Source organism: Canis lupus, chromosome 22 (genome assembly GCF_003254725.2).
Source record: "Canis lupus dingo isolate Sandy chromosome 22, ASM325472v2, whole genome shotgun sequence".
In the NCBI taxonomy this organism is placed as follows: domain Eukaryota; kingdom Metazoa; phylum Chordata; class Mammalia; order Carnivora; family Canidae; genus Canis; species Canis lupus.
Window position 1 is genome coordinate 24,364,159 of NC_064264.1, and position 23,603 is coordinate 24,387,761.

The 23,603-nt window shown below is 33.3% G+C and overlaps 1 protein-coding gene and 1 non-coding gene across 3 annotated transcripts in view; both read right to left on the reverse strand.

Annotated features, from left to right (window-relative positions):
- The window catches only part of KLHL1 (kelch like family member 1), a 435,375-nt gene that overhangs the window by 181,427 nt on the left and 230,345 nt on the right, over nt 1-23,603 (reverse strand). The window lies entirely within an intron of this gene.
- LOC112656167 (U6 spliceosomal RNA) lies at nt 3,653-3,759 on the reverse strand. The gene has a single exon (XR_003134160.1). It is a non-coding gene; the product is annotated as a U6 spliceosomal RNA (small nuclear RNA).

Sequence of the window (23,603 nt, forward strand, 5' to 3'; positions counted from 1 at the left end):
TGCCTCTCTCTCTGTGTCTCTCATGAATAAATAAATAAAATCTTAAAAAAATAAAATAAAATAAAAGCAGCGAGACAAAAGAAGACAGTTACATGTAAAGGAAACTCCCATAAAGGCTATCAGGGTTGTTTTGTTTTATTTTGTTTTTTAGCAGAATCTTTCAAAGCCAGAAGAGAGTGGCATGATATATTCAAAGTGCTGAATGGGAAAAATCTGCAGTCAAGATACTTTATCCAGTAATAGAAGGAGAAATAAAGAGTTTCCCAGACAAACAGAAAGGAGTTTATGACCATTAAACCATTCCTGCAAGAAATATTAAAGGGTCTCTTTGAGTAGAAAGGAAAGAACAAAAGTTACAGTATGAAGGTAGGAAAGAAAAAGTAGTAAAAAAATGAATATTTCTGTAAAATATCAATCAAGGAACTCACAAAATAAAAGGATGTAAAATATAACACCATATACCTAAAACGTGGGAAGAAGAAGAAAGAATGATTTCAAAATTAAGTGGCCATCAATTTAATATAGACTGCTCTATGCAGAAAATGTTATACAAACCTAATGATAACCACAAATCAAAAACCACTAATAAGTATACAAAAAGTAAAGAGAAAGGAATCCAAATATATCACTAAAGAAAACCAGCAAACCACAAAAGAGGGAAAAACAATAAAGGATCAGAGAAAATCTTTAGAAACAACCACAGAACAGGTAATAAAATGACAATAAAGACATCTAGCAAGAACTACTTTGAATGTAAATGGACTAAACACTCCAATCAAAAGACCTAGGGAGACAGAATGGATAAAAACAAACAAACAAACAAAACAAACAAACAAAAAACAAGCCCCAGCTATATGCTGCCTACAAGAGACTAATTTTAGACCTTTTTTTTTTTTGAAGATTTTATTTATTTATTCATGAGACAGAGAGAGAGAGAGAGAGGCAGAGACACAAGCAGAGGGAGAAGCAGGTTCCATGCAGGGAGCCTGATATGGGACTCGATCCCAGGTCTCCAGGATCAGGCCCTGGGCTGAAGGCGGTGCTAAACCGCTGAGCCACCCGGGCTGCCCTAAAATAGATTTTAAAGCAAAGATTGGAACAAGAGACAAAGAAGGACATTGTATAGTAATAAAAGGGATAATCCAACAAGCAGATATAACAATTGTAAATATCATGCACCCAACATGGGAGCATTCAAATACATAGCAAACGTAAAGAAACTAAAGTTAAAAAAATATAAAGGAACTAAAAAGTTTGGAGTATAATTTGGTCATGTTCTCTCTCTTTCTATATAGGTATATATTCACTCACACACCTAACTAAACTCAGGCATACAGATGTATGTATATGCACAAACACATGTATACACAAAACCATTTTTCTGTTATATATAGTTTTCTACATCCTAGGTATCTTTTGATGTCAATAAATTATCCTTCTATCACATAGTGGTAGCAGCATAGCACTATATTTTACTTCACGTGTGAGGCTTATAGATAGTTTAGGTAGTCATTTTCGTGATTTACTTTGCTAAGATGTCTGAAGTGTACTTTACTGCCTATCTATACTACCTGTATTTTAGTAGCACTGATTTCTAAAATTGGGATTGATTTTCTGTGGGGCACAGCATACCTCATATTTTAATCAGTATGGCCAAATTGCTTCCAGAATTTACCTTTTTTTAAAAGATTTTACTTATTCACTTGAGAGAGAGAGAATGAGTGGCGGTGAAAGGTATATGGAAAGGGAGAAGCAGACTCCTCGCTGAATGGGTAGCCCAGTGTGGCAAGGACCTGGAAAGGACTGAGGACCTGGAAATCATGACCTGAACTGGAGGCAGATGCTTAAGCATCTGAGCCACACAGGCACCTCTAGAATTTACATTGTGAAGAACCATGATTGAAATACTGAATTTTACTTCACCTTCCCAATAATGACTATTATTAGACTTACTTTTTATTGATTTAGTTTTGATAACCTTATAGGAGGAAAGAAAAATAGCATGTTTTGCTCTAATTCTCATTTATTTAATTAGCACTACATTTTAGTACTACGGCTTCCTGGGTTCTTGTGTTTTGCCACTTTTTTTTTTTTTAAGATTTTATTTATTCAAGAGAGACACAGAGACAGAAGCAGAGACATAGGCAGAGGGAGAAGCAGGCTCCCACAGGGATCCCAATGTGGGACTCAATCCTGGGACCCCAGGATCATGCCCTGAGACAAAGGCAAACGCTCAACCACGGAGCCACCCCCTCATTCTATTTTGCCACATTTTTAATTGGTTGACTTGTTTATTAAACAATAACTTGTAAATTTGGTTTATATTATTAAGAGTAATCTTTTTTTTTATTACATGTTTTAAGTATTTTCTCCCAAATGCCACTTGTATTTTGTATCAGCATGGGTTTTTGTATGCAGTATATTTTTTAACTGGCCATAAAATTGAATTCTGCATGAGGAAGAAACAAAGTAAATGACTTGTTTATTTATTTGTTTACTTTCCTTCCTTTGCTGGCACTTCAGAAAAAGATATCTTTATATAGTCAGTTTATGTCAGCTAATTGCAGATGTTTTTGATAACTGGACTCCTTACATGAAACCACAAATCTAATATAGTTTAGAGTCAACCACAACAATACAATGTAATTAAAGGTCAGGCTCAACTGGACTTAGTGTCTAATCTCATCAGGTGCTTTCTGCCTCTGTCACATTTCTGAAATCCTCTTTTCTAAGAGTCTAAATGCAGCCATCTCCTAAAGAGATTATTGCGGTGGCCTATAGCAATTCTCCCGTCTAGGGTATCCTTCCTCCAATCAATTAACTATATTCTCCTCTCTCTCTCATCTCTGTGAGACACCATTTGTAGAATTTTCATACCTAAAAGCTTTCAAAGTCTCCCATTCAATTATAGGAGAAATATTCAAGTTGTTTATTATGATGACAAAGTCCCTTCAGAGTTAATCAGCCACTAATTTTCCAGTTTTTTATTTGACACTATTTCTCACATGTTCCATAATCAAACATACAAACTATTCACAATTCTGAGAAATATTTAGTACCTCTATGAATTTTGGAAATACAATTTCTATGTCTTAGAAGTATGTGTCTGAACTATAAAACTGGAAGAAATGGCCAAACTTGTCTTACACCATTGTGGGTTAAGTTGGCATTTTGCCTGAGGAGTAACAGGTATCAAAGGGTTGGCTATTCTCCTTTTCAATTTTACAGTCAATAAAAAGAGCTCTGAAAAAGAAAAAAAGAAAGAAAGAAAAGAAAAGAAAAGAAAAGAAAAGAAAAGAAAAGAAAAGAAAAGAAAGAAAAGAAGAAAAGAAAAAAGAAAAGAAAAGAAAAGAAAGAAAAAGAGAGAAGAGAAGAGAAGAGAAGAGAAGAGAAGAGAAGAGAAGAGAAGAGAAGAGAAGAGAAGAGAAGAGAGGAGTTGAGTTCTGGATCTTTATGTTATATTTATGTCATATTTATGTCCTTCATTTATTTGTAGAGTCTGTGCTTGTTATAGATGATGATGATGATGATGATGATAGTGATGATGATAGTTAGTATCGAATGGAAACATTTGTATCTGGTATGTAGGACTGACTGTCCAGAACAGATGCTGCCAATTTTCCCTAACTGATTTCCTCTTTTTTTTTTTTTTTTTAATATGGAACACTTCATGAATTTGCATGTCATCCTTGCACAGGGGCCATGTTAATCTTCTCTTTATTATTTCAATTTTACTACATGTGCTGCCCACGTAAGCACTGATTCCTCTTTTCTACCTGACATAGTTTGAATTTTGTCCATGGACTTTAAACTTGTTGATTATATTATTGATTTGTGGGTTTTTTTTTCAGCTGTGAAGTTGCTTAAGATAAATAAGAAATGCATACTAGGTACATTAGGGACACCAATTTTCTGTACAAATAGATGAAATCTAATCACACAGCAAGGGCTCTGTAAGAAGGTCTCACAATAAGTTCAGAGGAGTGTCCTGAGACTTCAACTCAGTCTAGTAAGCAAGTCAAGGCAACTTGAAGCAACCTTCAGAACCTGCTGTCCAAAACAGTGTTCCCAGATATTTCTGTTCTCTTTTTGGTCCTGCTTCATCCTTAAGTTTAAGTTATAATTGGTCCAAAAAAAAAAAAGTTGAATATGTTTCTTTTAGTTCTGCTTCTTCCAGTATTTTAATTTAACTGATAGAACATAAATGAGGTGCCCTCATTTTTCTTATGGCCTAGCCATGTCCTTTCATATCTCCAAATATCTCCAAAGTAGAATCCACTTTTTGCACACAACCCACCTGCTTGTATAATCATATAAACTAAGGAGATATATGTCAAATTGGTGATTCTCTTTTACATTGGACCTAATTTTTACTTGATTTGGCAGTTTTTCTTCAGAATTTAAATAATTCACTGGTTCAAATGCAGATGAATTTTCTTCTTTATTCCATGTTTTTCCATTCATTATGGAGTTATGAATGGAAAGGAGTTATGAAAACAGTGCTTACTGTCTTTACCAGAATTCCCATTCATTTAAAATGTATGTGAGCTTGCCTATTTCTAAATTTTGGAAGACAATTAGTGAATCCTAAGTTAACTCCACTGTAACAGAAAACTAAGAAAGTAAATAAATGTTTAAAGACATAAAACATTAATTCGTCTGTAGTTTACAGTGTTATTTTAACAGATATTCAGGCAGAACCCAATGAATCGATATAATGAAAGTGACAATCCTGATTAATATCACCATGAAGGACTAGGAAACATTGTTTCACACACATAAGAAAGTAAATGAGTAAAAAAAATTAAGAACGCTAAGTTGATGAGTAATATAATAGGCATAAGTGGATTTTCTTGGGTATTTGTGTTTGTTTAGGCATGTTCTTAGAAAATATTAGATTTTGATATACATTTATGACTTTCTTGAGCTCTTTATTTTGTGGAGATATACATACAGATAGGAGAAACAGACTCCATGCAGGGAGCCCGAAGTGGAACTCAATCCCGGGACTCTGGGATCATGCCCTGAGCAGAAGGCAGACACTCAACCACTGAGCCACCCAGGCGTCCCTGTTCATTGAATTTTTCATTCACAAATGTTCTTTGGAGAAAAAGAGAGAGGTCAGCAAACATTAACTGTTTGTCCACATATTATCTCTGACATAAAACCCCTCACAAACATTAATTCTCCTCTGTATGCATTCATAAAGTAAAGGTTGCACATGAAATAAACAGGAACATTAAATATACAAATACATAAGCAGTCATAAATGTTAAACCTATCCCATTTTAGCATATTCATAAGTCTATTTCTTCATAACAATTAATGCCTCATGCTGCTTCAGCACCAACTTGGCAGATAATGAGACTCCTGTATATGAAAATGTAAATGATTTTACTGACCAAGTAACAAGGGACATATATTTATTTTTCATAAAACAACCTTGCCAGTAGGGTAGCAATTGCAAAAATTTTCTTTGGAATAAATTAAAAACCTCTTTCCTCAGTAAAAAGAAACATTACTGAACACCTTACTAGAAATCTGATAAGATAAATTTACACAGCAGGTCAAGTCACTCCTATTGTCAGCAACATGATTTATAATGCATGTGTCTTGTAGGACATCTATTAATACAGATATAATCCTATAATCCCTATCCGTCAATGTGAGTACCATAATAGGGTTTCTGTTTAGTGGATCTCAATCTTGCAAAAGCAATGTTTTAGGTGTTTCAAATGAGCATTTGCTACATAAATGTTAGTGTATATGGACTGAGAATTGGTATAACTGAATTAATTCAGGCTTATAATTATATCTGAAACTATTTCAAAGTATTCCAAATCCATGTAACAGATCTCTCTTAAAGTTCTGTCCTCACTATCTGTTGAAACTTGGTCACATTTCAAACTCAGTGTGAAGATAGCCTCCATGTCCTAACCCTGTTCCTGTTCTTTCTTTTTCTCAAATACTGTTTGGGTTTTATTCCCCCTTTTTCCCCATTCATCGGCTTACTCAATTATTCATTAGTTTGTCCAATCATTCCATCAAAACAATATTTTTTCAAGTTTTAGGTGAGGTATACTAGTAGCCTCTAACTTTTTAAAAAATAATTAATTTCTTATGGAGATTAGGAATTAATAATACACATAAAAATGTAGTAAGTTCTACAACTGATAAAAGGTCAGTTTACAGGAAAGCATAGGAAAAGTTTTTGGGGTGATTAGGAGATATGTAATGGAACATTTTACTTAAATTATATTTTAAGGTTTAAAATTAAATTGAAATTTTGAGAATACATACAGGAAAAGTGAAAAGTTTAGGTTAGGAGAATAGTGCATAAGGACACAGCAATGAAATATCATGGAGTGGTATAGAGCTACAAGTATTGAATATGGCAGAGTAGCAGAAAGGCACAAGGAAATCTGGTAATGTGACTGGAAAAGAAAGTAGGCACTAGATTATAAAATTACTGTATGCTTACAGTTTACACTTATAACTGGGGAAATCATTAACGAATATTTAGCTGCCAATAGATTTAATCACATTTGGATTTAAGGAAATTAACCATGTAACTAAAGAAAAGTAAATAATAAAATGCTATTTTATCTCCGCTGAAAACTATGATTTAATGCAATTTTTATAAAGCTTGAGAATGGGGCACCTTGCTGGCTCAGTCAGCTAAGCATGTACCTATGGTTCAGGTCATGATCTCCAGGTCCTGGGATTGAGGCCCATGTGGGGCTCCATGCTCATAGGGGACTCTACTTTTCCCTCTTCCCCACACCCTGCATGTGCTCTCTGTCTCTCTCTCTCTCTCAAATAAATAAATAAGTAAAATCTTAAAAAAAAATAAAGCCCAAGAACAGGCAAAACTGAACACTGCATATTTAGGGATATATATATATATGTGTGTGTGTGTGGTAAATATATTACAAAAAACATATGTATTTAAAACACAAAATTCCTACTATCCTCAAAGAATAGTGTTTACCTTTGAGGGAATAATAGGTAGAAAGGATTTCATTGAGTGCACAGGTAGCAGTGTGCTTAAGAAGTTTGAGATTTAAGTTAGGTACCACTATCATGGACGGTTATTCGAATATCACACTTTATCACATTAATATATATTCTAAGTTTCATATTTTATAAAACAAACTGCTTAAAATGAATGAACATTTACAAATAAAATGATATGTGAAAATATTAAAAAATGGATTACAAATATTACATTATAAAATATTTTTAAATGAATTACATGGGGAGAAAAAGAATTAAAGCTAATTCAATATCTCAGGTAAGAACAGATGAGAGATTTGCCAGAAAAGTGAACTCTAGGCAAAGAAGTAGAAAGAAGTAGAGTTCAGTCAATGGTAAGAAAGAAAGGAAATCAGTAATGAAGAATGCCTGAAAATTCAAGGTCTGAGACACTCTAAAGAAGAAAGTGTTCATGAGTGTTTAACACCGCAGAAAAACTGGCATAGAAAAGTACAACTGGATTTGTAAACTGTAGGACCACTGGTCAATTTGGCCACAGCTTTTCTAGCCTTAGTGGAGATTGAATTCATACTGCAATAGGGGCTTAAGAACCTCTACTCTGGAATTGCTTGGGGGTGGTGATCTGGTTTGGAGGGCAGGTGCTAGAGTTCTTGTGTTGACATTGTGATTATAGGAAAACTTCAAATTTTAAATATCAACTACAGATCAAAAATTTATATTGTTAAAATACTTTTAATAACACATATTTCTTTTTTAAGTACAAATTTTTGAATAGAATCATCACCATCATCATCATTGTTAGTATTATTATATTGCTCTTTGAGGTGATTTTAGGAAGTGTTGATGGGAAAGGAATTACTCTTATGGCACTAAGATAGTTGAGGAAGAATCAGGACATAAGAAGGAGAGTTAGGGAGAGACAATATAAGGCAATGGCTTAAATTATGGACTTTGAAGCTAGTTCCCTAATTTGAATTCTGGCTCCATGTACTCATGAATAAGTACAGTTCAGTTAGTTAATTAACTTTTCTTTGCCTCAGTTTCTTTGACCATAAAGATACTACCTATATCATAGCATTGTGAGGATTAAAATAGTTAATATGTAATAGAATATTGTCTGGCTTATAGTAATCTATTCTAATTATTATTATTTTAGTGAAGTTGTGAAGACACTGTAATTGCTTGTCCTTTCTGCTCTCTATATAGCTAAGAAATATTATACAACACTTGTAAGTAAGATACATGGATGACTGTATATCATTTTAATGTCATATTGGAACATGAAAGTCACCATTGAAGAATTATTTAATTTGCTAAGAGAATATACATTTGTTTGATTTGCCATTTCTATTGATTAGAGCTTAAGCTCTGTGAAATTACTTATTAACTTGCAGAATAATGACAGTTGCAAATAATTTCTGCCTAGTGGGAAAGAGAAACAATAATGTTTAAAATTTACTTCTTTGTAGGTCATTAACCAGCTTTGTCTTTAACTTTGCAAGTTCATTTCAGGATGCTTATTCTTAGTGACTTTAATCTCTTTAAACTACTTTACCATCCTGCTGATGCGCATTTGTGAGAAAAATTACATGGTATGTGCTCAATGTACATTTGTGTGATTCATGATTTTTACTCATTATTTCTTGTTTGTATTAGCATCGTGCTCTTACTTTGGAAAATGTATGCCCATTTGTTTATAAGTCACTTTTACCTACTTTCCCATCTTGTATAGTAGCAGTAAGCCAGTATAAAATAAGGTTCAATAAGAAATGTAGTGGTGTTGAAAGCAGGCAATCCTTATCTGGATATGGAAATATTACGATAATATTTAGAGAACTTATTTCTTATATCTTAGGAAAAGTCAAGCTGCCCCAATTACTCAGGTAACTATTGCTTCTATATTTTGTTCCAATATGTGAAGGCCTGCAGGACATAGCATGCCCTAAAGCTTCGACATCTTTCTATAGCATGCTCCCCTCTTTACGCCTTTTGAAACATTGAAGGGCTCCCATTTTTTTTCTGTCAAGGTCAAAAGCCTTATCACTAGGATTTTGTTTAATACGGGCATGCAGCAAGCTTTCTTTCTCTTTTTATGTAAGGTATTTCGGAATGATTATACCAGATGAAACCCAGATCAAATAAACCTACTCAATCTCTTTCTGAACTTCTTTTGTGGACAGCCTGCTCTCCGTTAGACAGTATGTCTTGAGTTAATGGGTATACGGTGAAGAGAAAGAATGAGTAACAGGTGGGTAGAGGATAAACAAACATTCCTTAATTCCAAGTACCCTGAAAAATCCCTCACATGTAATCTTCACCAAACGTGATCTTCCTTCATTATTTAAAGGCCTTAGTGCCAACTAAGTTGAGTCATCTCCTTCTCATAATTAATTATTTCAGTAACCTTGAGATTATACTTGGGAGTGAATGGTGATGGAGAAGTGAAAACAGAGAAAAATGTTTTGGTTAGATTGCGTCAGTGCAAAAAAAAAAAAGACAATTTATAAAAGAAGGTATTTAACAGGAAAAAATTCTAATAATAATAGGGGAGAACTGAGATTAAGAAGTGAAAGAATAAGTCTTGAATAGTTGGAGCAACATCTGCTCTTCTAAGATTAGAAGTAAACCAAGGTGTGTTGATAAAAATATAATGATGCCTTTCATTAGCCTTGCACTTTAGAATTCTTAAAGTACTTTACATAGAAGGGCCATGTTTGACATTGATTGCATCATCTCACATTATTTTACTTAAATTAAAGCCAAAATGTGTATTTTCTCCAATAATGTCTTTAAAAATCACTTTTGAAGTTATCTTCATCTTGGGATAATATATTTTTTCAATGAAATGATAAAATGATTATACTCTTACAAGTAAAACCTACGGCAGTGATACGTAGTGGTTAATACTTGTGTTCTATATTAAAATTCAATATCTACAATTCATTATTTGGGTGGCTTTGGGTGAGACATTTAATCTTGTATCTTAGTTTTCTCATCTATAAAATGAGAACAATAGTTTCACCTGTCTCATGTGAATGTTTCACTAATGCATGTAAAGCCATTTATGCTAAGCCCAGGGAAGTTCTCCGATACATAAAGAACTTTTATAAATCAACAATAAAAAGACAAATTAAAAATTAAAAATGGGCAAAAGAGCAGAAAAGGATATTTCTCCAAAGATATAAAAATATCCAATAAGTACATGAAAAGATGTTCAGTTTCACTGGGATTAGGGAAATTCAAATCCAAACCAGAAGATATCACTTCACACCCATCAGGTAATCTATAATCAAGAAGAAAGTTAATAAAAAGTTATTGGTGAGGTGCCTGGGTGGCTAAAGTGGGTAAAGTGTCTGCTTTCTGCTTACGTCATGATCTCACAGGGTCCAGGGATCCAGCCCAGTGTGGGGCTACCTGCAGAGCAGGGAGCCTGTTTCTCCCTTTCCCTCTGCTTGCTGCTTCCCCTGCTTGTGCACTCTGTATCTGTGTCAAATAAATAAAATATTTTTAAAAATTATTGGCAAGGATATAGAGAAATTGAAAACTTAGAGTCTCTTGTGGGGAATGTGAAATGGTGCAGCTGCTCTAAAAAATAATCTGGGGACACCTGAGTGGCTCAGTGGTTGAGCGTCTGCCTTTGGCTCAGGCTGTGAACTCCGACCAGGGATGGAGTCCCTCATCCGGCTCCCTGTGAAGAGTCTGCTTCGCCCTCTGTCTATGTCTCTGCTTCTCTCTGTGTCTCTCATGAATAAATCAAATCTTAAAAAAACAAAAAAGAAGGAAAGAAAAAGAAAAATAATCTGGTAGGTCTTCAGAACCTTTAACAGAATTCCTATATAACACTTCATTCCTGGTTACATATAAAAAAACCCCAAAAAACAAAAAAACAAAAATATTATGTCCACACAAAAACCTGTAAACAAATGTTCATAGCAGTTATTCATAATGGCCCCGAAGTGTAAACAACTTAACTGTCCATCAACTGATAAATAGAAATATAAAATGGGGTGCTATCCACGTGATGTAATATTATCCATGTGATGTATTATTGGTAATAAAGACAAGTGAAGTACTAGCACATGCTGTAACAGGAATAAATCTTGAGAACATTATACCAAGCAAAAGAAACTAGTCTCAAAAGCCCATATATTGCACGATTCCAATAGGGGGAGGGTGACTATTAACAGACAGAGGGTTTCTTTATAAAATAATAGAAGTGTTTGAAAACTGATAATGCTGATGGAAGGACAGTTCTGTGAATATACTAAAAAGCCCTGAGTTGTACACTTTAAAATGGTGAATTGTATTTTTGGTGAATTACTACCTCAATAATGTGTTTTTATAAAGCATAAAACATTTGGAAGCAGGAAAATGTTTACTCATCCGTCCAACAATTATTTGTTGATCATCTACCACTGCCAGATAATGTTCTACTTGTAGTGACACTGGGTTTTATTACTTGTAAAATGTCACTTTTCCATTGTATCTAGAAATACATTTACATTTCATGGAAATTTCAGATTTAACAAGATATTTGGAAAATCATAAGGCTGCGAGGGACCACATGGGACCAGTATGATCTCAAATAAACTACATCATCTTACAGTTAATGAGAGAGATCTCAAGTGAATTGCTCAAAGACACACAGTTTTATTAAACTATTAAAAAGCTGAGTCTTAAAATTTTCAGTGCAATTTTTATTCTTATACTTTACCTTCTTTTTGTGTGTTCTAGAAATGTTGAAATCTTACACACCTTCAGCAATTAAGATATAATGGAATTTTAAACAAGCTAGTTTAAAAATGAGGTTGTTGGCCAAAATCAAAGCAGAACTTGTGGGAACACATTCTGGACAATAAACAAGTAAAATAAAACAGTGCAATCTAGACTTTTACCCCATGTTTTAAAGAGACTTGAGAAGTTTCTAGTTTATTTACTAAAGATAGATAGATTATTTATTTATTTATTTATTTATTTATTTATTTGACAGAGAGAGTGAGGAAACTCAGGAGGGGAGCAGAGGGGAGAGAGAGAGAATCCTGAAGCAGGCGCCCCTCTAATTGCAGAGCCCAACATGGGTGGGCTCAAACCAGGACTCAGATCATGAACTGAGCTAAAGTCAAAAGCCAGCTGCTTAACTTACTGAGCCATCCAGGTGCCCCAGGAAATTATCTAGTTTAGTCTATCTAATTGGAATTACTTCTTCAATATCTATGCCAAGATTTGGACCATTTTTTCCTTAAATCTCAGTGGTGTACTGTTCTTTTATAAATTATTTTAAAAATGAACTTCAAGGAAAAATTGAGTTTCAAGGAATGTCAAAAACACTAAGAATTATTAATTAAAATTTTAGGTTATAATATTTAATGTATATAATATGCATATTATACAAATATACCATATTATACAATATGTACCATATTTGTACAAAATCTTATTATTAGTCACAGTGTAGATTAACACAATAATAGCAACTAAAACTAGTATTTGAAGGGAATTACATATCTTTCAAATCTAATTTTGATATATATTATATATATAATTTGATATATATTATCTTGGCTTTTAAAAATAAGGCAAAAGGCATTATAGATTACTATATATTTTTTCTTCTTTGGTCAATAAGATAAAGCTATTTTCCACTAATATTTGATATTGGAGAGTTAATGGTTGGCTTATGTTATTCTGTTCACTCAAGCTGATTCTTGGAGTTGGTAAGTTTTTCATCTATTGATCTGTCAGAAAAGTGGACCTGGGACCTGAGGCTCCACTGACTCGTATCTCTGTAGTCCAGGCTGCCAAAAGACACATTTACTATGAGAAGTTTATAGATATTGATGTTGTTTATATTAAGTTATGTTTACTATCCAGTTTTATTTGTACTAAGTTGGAATACATTACTCATATTTCTGGCTTCTTGAAGTAAAATAAAGCAATAATTCTCAGGGCATTTTAAGACTTCAAAAGTAAAAGACAAGAGTGTCAATTTACTGTGATGAATTTCAAGTGAGTTCATCCAACTGTTCACTTTTTATTCTAAATGATCTAGTAAAATAATATTCTTTCCTAAGTCAAATGATGTTTCAGCCTGCTGACAGCTAAACCATCACAAACCACTAAAGGCTTTTTACTTGTGGAAGCATGACATACAAATACACACCATATCACTGGTTACTTAAAAACCAAGCTTTAGAGTCTTTGAGAAAAGTTGGAATTTCAAGTTTTCGATATTTAATAACATCCTTCCCCATAATCTTGCTGAATAATTGAGAAAATGCACTTGCCAAAGAGGAAGGAGTATATTATTGTATCCTTACAGTGGTATCTATCAGAACATATGACAAACCTTATTAAGAAGATGATGTCCTAATTGTTGTCCATATTTTATTTATGCTTTTTCTAGTTCTGTATCAAATTTATAAAAGTTTAAAATGTAAAACTTAATATGATAATGATGATCATAATATAAGTATATATGAGTATGATCTGTGGAAAATGTGGATTTACAAGACAATGTAAATTATGGTTATAGAGTTTACTGCTTAAAAATATAACCTTTCATCTGAATTAATATATGCAATGTTCATACATATGTCTATTTGTGCATGTAAATTTATGCAGATATGTCTTAATCATTGACTATATAATAAAACCTAATTTTAACATCATCAATTTTCTTCTAGTTAAATTGCAATATATTCATTTGAAAAGTATCTTCTTGTACATTTTATGTTATCCTCTGTCTCCTTGTCATTTAGTTATCCCAATTTTTCCTATTCATTACCAGAAGTAAAAATAGAAAACTATAATTGATAATCAGCTTATTTTCCTTTCAAATAAAACTGGAGAAGAAACTGAATTCCATCTCTACCCATATATTTGGAAAACTCTTCATGTTCTTTTAACTTTAGATCCCATTAAAATATAAATTGCCCTTAAAAAATGCTTAGAATAGGATAATATCTGTTTGGAAACTTTATTCAGTCTCCCAATACATCTGCTTAGATTTAGTATTGACGAAATAGTCTATTTTGCTTTAAAAGTCTACTCTTCATTATTTACAAGAATACTTTTTCACCATTTGTAAATTATATGACATCATTAAAATATCTTTTTTTTTATGTTGCTCAAATGAATACTACCTCATATATAAAAAGAGCAAAGAATAGTTATAAGTGGTTATTGGGATAAAGCCCACCACCTAAAGTCTAGGGTTTATTGAACATAGTAAAGTCAGGATCTGAATCCCATTCTTCTGATCTTTCTGATTTCTGCTTACTATTATCCAGCAACTTTTAATGATGGTGTGCTGTTTTAAATATTTTGCAATCATATATGAAAATAGGATACATTTGCCCTACTATTAATTTTTCTGTTTGTGCTCTTTGTGTTGGACAAAATACTTTGTATTTATTCTACATATTTATTCCTTGATAGCCTGATGACCTTAAATAAAAAATGATTTTATTTTATTTTTTTATTAATTTTTTGGGGGGGTAGATTGTGAGCAGAGAGGAGGAACAGAGGGAGACAGGGAGGAAGAGAATCTTCAGCAGCCCAGAGCATGATGCAGAGCTCAGTCTCATGACCTTGAGATCATGACCTATACCAAAATCAAGAATCAGATAGTTAACTGGCTGAGATATCCAGGTGACCCCAAATTGACTTTAAATAAGAGTAAGTTTCATTTGAAATATTAAAAAATATTGGAGTGGCTCTGTTGGTTGAGCATATGACTCTTGGTTTCAGCTCAGATTATAATCTCAGGGTGAGAGGCAGCCCTAAGTGGGCTATCAGCAGGGAGTCTATTTGAGGAATCTCTCTCTACCTCTCCCCCTTCTGCTCCTCCTCTTGCTCACATGTTCCCTCTCTCTCTTAATAAAAATAAACATCTTTAAAAACTAAGAAATACTAAAAAATATTAAATATAAATCTTGATTATGAAATGAGTCTATTAAAAACTTAAAAATATACACACAGCATATATGGAATCTTTGTTACCTGTTGAACAGTTTTGAAATAACTGATTAAAAGAAACTGATAAACTTTAAAGATCATGATAGCACCCTGTATGTATGTACTTACAACTATATTTTAATATAGAGGTATGAAAAGTAAAATTGAGCCCAATATAAATATTTTTAATTATTGTGGGATAGGGATAATATATTTCACTCCAAATTATTAATATTCATTAGATTTCACATAAGTCAATAAAAATTTATAACAGCATATTAAAATATTAATCTTTGAAATTCTTTATTCATTTTTTCTTTCTTTCAAATATCATATTCATGTACCTAAAATGAAAAAGATGTGATATGCCTGGCTGGCTCTTTTGGTAGAGTATGCAACTCTTGATCTTGGGGTTCTAATTTCAACACCCATATTGGATATAGAGATTACTTAAAAATAAAATCTTTAGGAAAATTTTAAAAAGTGATAATGTTGCTATATATTAAGAACTAAGAATACAGAAATGAACAAGTAGATGCAATTTATTACCTTGTGAAATATATAATCTAGCTCTGTGCACAGTATTTTTCAAAGATTTGTTTATTTATTTATATTCGAGAGAGAGAGAGAGCACAAGAAGGGGAGCAGCAGCAGGAGAGGGAGAAGCAGGCTCCCCCCTGAGCAGTGAGCAGGATGCCAGGCTCTATCCCAGGACCCTGGGATCATGACCTGAGCCAAAGGTAGATCATTAACAGACACAGCCACCCAGATGCCACTGGCTCTGTACATAGTTACATCTTCAGAGTAACTTGGGGTCTTGGGGGAACACCTAATACTCTATTAGAAGTTATTTTTTCCTGGAATTCTGTCTGGTTGTATAATACATTTCTTTTTTTTTAATAAGAATTTTTTTAAATTTTTATTTATTTATGATAGTCACACACAGAGAGAGAGAGGGGGGGCAGAGACATAGGCAGAGGGAGAAGCAGGCTCCATGCACCGGGAGCCTGACGTGGGATTTGATCCCGGGTCTCCAGGATCACGCCCTGGCCAAAGGCAGGTGCTAAACCGCTGTGCCACCCAGGGTTCCCATGTATAATACATTTCTTAAAGCATTCCTTTAAGGAAATGATCTGCCCCATCTGAACTCTGCCCTACCTACAAAGAGCAGACTGACTTTACCCTCCAGCAAAGATAGATGTATCATGTTTCTTATGAACTATAATCAATCCCTCTACCTTTTATTCTCTTTTAAAAATTGTTAAAGATCTTTATGCACAAGTATAGTCCTTAACTGAAAACTGAACAATAAAAGAAAAATCTAAAAGAGAAGCATAAAAAGAAATTAGTTTCATAATATGGGATTCATTACCTCACTAGAAAATATAAATATTTTATATCAGTTCATGAAGTGCAAATTACTTTTCAAAGATTGTATTTATTTATATGAGAGAGAGAGAGAGATAGCACTAGCAGGGGCAGAGCAGAGGAGGAGGGAAGAGAAGCAGATGCCCACTGCGTGGGGAGCCTGAAGTAGTGATTGATCCCAGGACTCAAAGATAATGATCTGAGCCGAAGTCAGATGCTTAACCAACTGAGCCACACAGATGCCCCAGGGGTGCAAATTATTATAATAAAATGAAACTTTCATTGGCATAAAAAATTAGAATCTGTTTTCACTTGACCGAAAGCATGTTATTGATTTCATTTGTTGAAGAACTGTACTTTGTAAATTGGAAAGGGTTCTGTAGCCAAAAAGTTTCTGGCTTTCCTTTCTTCTGACATCAGATAAGAAGCCCTATTAATACTGTTCTAATAATATAGTAATATTACTTATTACAGAAGGGAATTCTATAGATTAAGTGGTTGAAACAATTAAATATTTGGGAACTACTCACAAATTATGAAAATCTTTTTGATGTGTGTTTATAGGATATTTTGTAACATTAATTCCTTCTTGATACTTTGTTAGTTCTGTTGCTATAGCATCAATTCAAGACAATAGCAATTACAGAAATATTTATATCTACTAGACAATAAAGAAAGCCTAATAACACTTTTAATAGTAGATTCTGTTTGTGTTGTGATTTTATACAGCTATATGCTATATCTCTGTGTTTTAGAAATAGCTCAGTAAAAGAAATGAAGATAAAATTAAAATATTCAAATGAAGCCATCTTTAAAATGAACAGAATACTTTTCCAGTAGATGAATATTATTATTCTCTTCAACATCATCAACATCAAGAAAACGGAAGGATACGTTTCTTAAAATAAAATGCTCTTCAGTTTGGATATAAAAACCTAAAAAGGAAACATTTGAAGAGCATCTGAATAGAAGAAATGGACTGTATCTAAAATGGACCCTTAAAAAGCTTATAATTTTCATTGCATACTCTGTGATTATGCTTAATTAGTCTTTGAAACTGTCATAAGTGCATATTTAAATGTGGTTATTTTATGAGCCCTAACAATTACAGAGCTCTGTGTAGTCAAACTGCAATCGCATGAGTGAATAATTATGTGTTATAGTATTACTATTTATTATTCATCTCTATCGGTTTATTCAGTGTAATGCTAATATCCTGTTTGCACATGACACTAAACACAAAAGTCAGTTTTTTAAAATCCCATTCAAATCAACTTAGTCTTAGCCAGCAGACTAGAATTGTACCAATGACTGTGAGTTAGAAACAGATGACTGACTGTAAGGACTCGTAAGCTTAATTTAGTGACAGGGGAAGTAAAGAAAAACAAAAACATGTGAAAAAAAAAAGAAAAAACAAAACAAAAACAATAGGATGTTCCTTTCTATGGAGGCTTCCACATGCTTCCTTCCTGCTTGTGATCATCCAGCTTTGGTGTCCTTCAAGCCACTCATTGTATTCAAGCTTCATTTCTTTCATTTACAAAGAAATGCAGAAAATCAAATTTTGCTTTTTTTTAACTTGACAATTGTATACTAACTTAAACTCATTAACCACATCACTGTAGGTATATAAGATACTGAAAAGTAGTAACAGGAAGGAATGAATTATCATAAGAGAAGATAACATTCAACACAATTTTTTTTCTAATTATCACATAATAGTGCTGTGAAAACTATAAATGAAGGGAACCTTGTTTTAATGACTTAGAAAAGCAAAGCAATTAAATTCTGTGTATTCTCCCAAAGCAAACTCTAATTTATGGGTGATTGGAAGGGTTATTAGTAAAGATAGAAAAGAGCATGCTGCTAGCTAGGAACCATAAGAAATGTCAGATATTCCAAAACTATGTACAGAAATCATATGAAGTTTTCTTTTTCTCCGGCATTGCTATAATGGCTCTGAAGGACAAGTGAATGATGTATAGGATTTTTAGGGTACCAGGCTAACAGCGTAGCTACTCTCACCTGGATGTGGGGAGGCTTTCTGCTCCAGTTCTGAGACCTTCACCTTTCAAAGCTACTGATTGAGCATGGGAGCCTCTGATTAGTCCTACTGCCAAGCTTCTGCCTCTAGCATAAACATCGTGAAATGCTGCACGCCATGCTGGTAGCTGGGCAGAAATGAGAGTGAACTGAACAGGGAAATGAAAACAAAACAAAATAAAAACAAAAACTGAGGAGCAAAATATTCATGGAGTTCTGTGCTCTCATCTATGTTTTAGGTTTATAAAATCCATTTGTCTGAAGTAATGCATGTTTTGAAGTGTCCTGGACATCAGAAATCTGATTTGGTATAATAGATAAAATGTAATCACTGTATAATCATAAGCATAATAGATAGAACACCTGATTTTTAGTAAGACAGCACTAGGCTTAAATCCTCATTCCATCATGTTCTTGTTATTGTTCTTCAGTAAATTATTGAACATCTCTGAGTCTTAGTTTTATCATTTTTAGAATGGGTATTATGCATACGTTGTTGGAGTTTTGAAAGGATTAATTTAAATAAGTATGTTTGATACCTAGAACAATGCCTGATATATACTATATACACTTAGCTTGTATACCTCTACCACCAGTAGTGAAAAGCATTGCTATTAAACACAATGGCAGAAGTTAGAGTTACCTCAGTTTCCCTTTTCCTTTCTTATTCACCCAAAATACATATAGACCTCTAGTGAAGTGCCAACCTTTATTCTGGATCTCTCTTCTTGCCTCCTCTTCATGGCAGTTCAACAACTAGTCTTTAAATTAAATCTTGGTTTTTATTTGCTCAAAAACTTTCAAAGATACAACAATATACTCAATATAAAAACCTGAATCCTTAAAAAATTCTCAAGAACTTTGGAAAATTGGCTCTGCTTAAATCTCTAGTCTTATCATCCACCTCTCTTCCTTTCTGCCCCACTATCCCATCACACTTGAATTCCCTAAACAGAATAAGCTCCTTCCCACCTCAGATCATTGGCTCATTATGAACATTCCTTCCCTAAACAGAATAAGCTCCTTCCCACCTCAGATCATTGGCTCATTATGAACATTCCTTAGCCAACTCATCATCTGATGAATTCTGACTCATCCTTTACAACTCAGTGTAAAGCATTCCTTGTTAAAGAGGTTTTCTCTATTTTACTCTTCCATAGCATCATTGTATTGTCCTTTATAGCAGTTGCCATATAAATACATATATGCAAATATATATGCATATATATAATTGTCATCTATAATAATGATTTTTTTGCATCCAACATATTCATCTTTATTCCAAGGACAATCTGTCTATTTTGATCACCATTGTATTTCCAGTACCACCTACTATAGTTCCTGGTACAGAGTATTCAACAGTCACTCACTCTTTTGCTCATTCACTCAACAATAAATGCTATGCACTTAAGGTATAGAAGTTTAAAGAAATGCTACCAACAAGCTACCACAGTAATGGTAGAGGAGAAATCAACAAAACAATAACAAAATCAAAAATATAAACCCAGAAACTAATAAGTATTCTAAAGGATATAAAACAGTGTAAAAGTATACACTTTTGGAAGCAGTACCACTTTATATAGAATACTCAGAGATGAGGGATTCCCAGGTGATTCAGTCATTTAAGCACCCAACTCTTGATTTCAGCTCAGGTCATGATCTTAGGGTCATGAAATCAGGCCTGTGGCCTGAGTTGGGCTCTATGCTCAGCAAGGCATCTGCCTGCCATTCTCTCCCTCTCCCTCTGGCACTTCTGGCACTCTCTCTCTCTCTCAAATAAATAAATATTTATAAAAAAGAATATTCAGAGATGAGAACTCTGTGGAAGTTGACATCTGAGCAGACATCTGATTGAGGCAGAAGAGAAAGGGATATAACTATTTGGTCGTAGAGTGTTTCTGGCAGAGGGAAAAAAGAGCAAACACAAAGGTCATTAGATAAGATGCATGGTGTAGTCAAAAAGCAGTAAGATATATGTGACCAGAACTATGTGAATAGAGAAAATAATGATAAGAAATGAGATTTAAAAGAAACTTAGAAGAAACCATGTGCAGTCTTCTAGAATCGCTGAATTCGTGAGTGCTGAGTGCTAAAAGTTACAACCCTAAAAGACTATCCAAAGGAAATATATGAATATATTACAATGTTCTAGATATTTCATCAGGACACAATACATTTCCACAGAGAATAAGTATTCTTTCATAAAGGGTTCTGCAATAGAATTGTGAAGACCAGTCACGAAGACATAAAAAGATAATTAACTATATAAGGAAGTTTATGATGATGTCACATGATCCTAAATAAAGGAATTCTAAAATTTCGAAGGAGAGAAAGAATACCATGAAAAGTTTTAAGATATTTCTTAGGCATGGATGAACTAAAATTAGAAGCCAAGGGGTTATTTAGAATTAGATACTGGAGATTCCAGACAAGAGAAATATCATGAGTGAAGTATAAGTGAAGGGAATTCACAGCACATGCTTAGGAGAGGTGAAGGCAATTTCATTTATTTTTGAGGAAAAATTCCCAGGGAGGGGTCTAGAAGCTAAGTGTGGAAGAGTATGCATATCAAAATATCTTTAATTGGCTAAGGAATGTTCATAATGAGCCAATGATCTGAGGTGGGAAGGAGCTTATTCTGTTTAGGGAATTCAAGTATGATGGGGTAGTGGGGCAGAAAGGAAGAGAGGTGGATGATAAGACTAAAGATTTAAGCAGAGTTTTAGAATTTTCCAAATTTGGAGTGTGACTCTGCTCTTTAAAGGAAAACAAGCTAATCTATGTTCAATGTAAAAAAGATTGTAGATAGTGAATTGACAGAGTGGTGCAAGTACAGGTCAGGAACTTTATGTTAATGGTCTTGACTTTCAGTTCTATGTGAACTGTCCTCATAAGGACTCAGCAAAGGCACTCCAATCAAGAACTTCCAGAAGTCTCAGTCTACAGCAGTGAAGTAAACCTCTTTCAAAGGGTTGAGAAGTTATTTCAATTTCCCATTTTTTTCTGCTTTCAACTGCTTATGAAGTTGTATCTTGCACCTCTTCCACCTTCCATATCTTACATGGATACCTATCATTGGCAAAGTTTAACCCAGAATCAAATGGAGAGAGTATTTCTGGGAAATGCAGTTCCAGGAGTCTACAGAAAAGTCCAGATGAGCTTGGAAGGAAGTGGCAGTGATGAATAGTGGAAATGGAGAATCCAGTGGAGAAAGAAAGATCAGATGACTGAAGTAGACAACTGGACTTTACATTCATCTTCACACAAAGCAAATCAACCTTAATATCATTCTTTCATATAACATTTAATTTGACAGATTACTAAAATGAAAAACAGAATGAGGAACATTAACACACCATTTTAGACATAAATCTATTCTTACATACTTGTGAAGACAGTTGTTTTCATGCCCTAATATTATCCAGCTACAAGCACCCAAATGTCTTTCAACATCCCTTCATATGACATAATTATAGAATATTTACTATTCTTGTTAATTTCATCTTTCTATTTGTCACTCTCTAATGCTTTTAAAATATGACGTCCAAATTTAAGCATAGGTCTCATAGTGAAATCTGACTAATAATAGAGGGGAGCTATTTCCTTCAATTATTGTGTTGCTGTCTGCATATTCATGCAGCCAAAGTTTAAATTAACGTTTTAGAATTAGTTTCACATTTCTGCCTAATACTGAGCTTGCATTCAAAATTTTCCAGTATTTTGCACATGAACCACTGCCAAGTTGGGTCACCTTCCTGAATAGATTTTGGATTTATCCACACAAAATCAATAGCTGAAGCCAAATAACTGGGTGAAATTTCCAAAGGAAAGTTAGCAAGGAATATGAATAGCAGAGGCAGATAGCCAGCAAGGTAAGATGTGGACATTCAAGGTCAAATTCATATCTAAATATTTTAGCAAGGAAATTGAAAATTAGAAAAAAATGTTACTAATAAAATAAACAAATACATAATAAGAGCCAATAAAGAACTTAGCCTCAGACATACCAGGAAAACTGAAATGCTGTGCTATATTAAAACAGTTAAAAAGAAAATAAATAATAATAGATTTGCTTTCAAAGCACAAATTGAATAGATTAGATGAGGACATATGAGTGATCAAAGAAGGATCAGAAGCAAAGATGTGATGACAAATTATAACATCAGATGCAAAACACTCATTTAAAGGTGTTAGAACTGAGAGAAAATAGTGATGTAGGAAGATAACTGGCCAGTAAATTTTCTTCACTAAAATGATAAGCCATGAGCATCTGGAGAATATTGGAGCTTCATGTTTCCAAAATAACTTGAAATCACTTAAATTTCAACAGATGTGACACCACATATAATCCATTCGTAGTTTCAAAAATAAATTAAGATAGAGTTGTTTAGAATGTTGAGCATATCAAGTCTTCTCCATTTTAGTTTTAAATATATTTTACTATAGAGCATATATTTTAAAATGTCTAAAGAAAAAAATCACTATTATTGTGTGATAAATTGCAGAGCAGTCCAAGCAGCTGCACGAAAAACATCTTTATTACTAAATTAATAATTTCAAACTAGACCAGAAGGGACCATTATCCCTCTGGATATGGAAGCATATTGTTCTTTGGCTTAGCTAAGCCAGGAACTCCTAATTGTAATGAAATGTGCATAATTAAATGACTGCAGTTGGACTTTGATATTTTGGTTGATGAAGTGTTTGGTTACATTGATTTTATATGGTTCACACAATTTCAGTAGTGGTACTATACCTTGTCATGAAATATTTCAAAGGAAAAATTTGACAATAGTGTTACAAAGTATGTGTCTTCCTCCTTTTTTTGTATATTTTCATTTAATTTACTAATCAGCTTAAAGGATTAAAGAAGAAAAATTAAATAATATTGAAATTCTGTATAAGAATAACAATCAGAAGACTTATAAGTGGCTGACAGTCATTAGTGATTTGAAAAGATGTTGAATCTTAAGAGCTTTTTAATAAGTAGCAACTATAAAGCTTAATGAGATTTATCACATATAAATTCTTCCCTTGAATTGGAAAGGGAAAGTTCTATATTTTACAATTGGTTGTTTTGATGATAACAATCAAATCATTAATAATATTAATAATGAAAATAAGAAAAATGGCTAGCATTTTGCATAGAGCTTACTATAAGCTAGCAACTAGATTAAATTGCTTTTAGGATAATTATTTCTAAGGTATGAAATGTTATGGATATGAATTGTTATAACTGA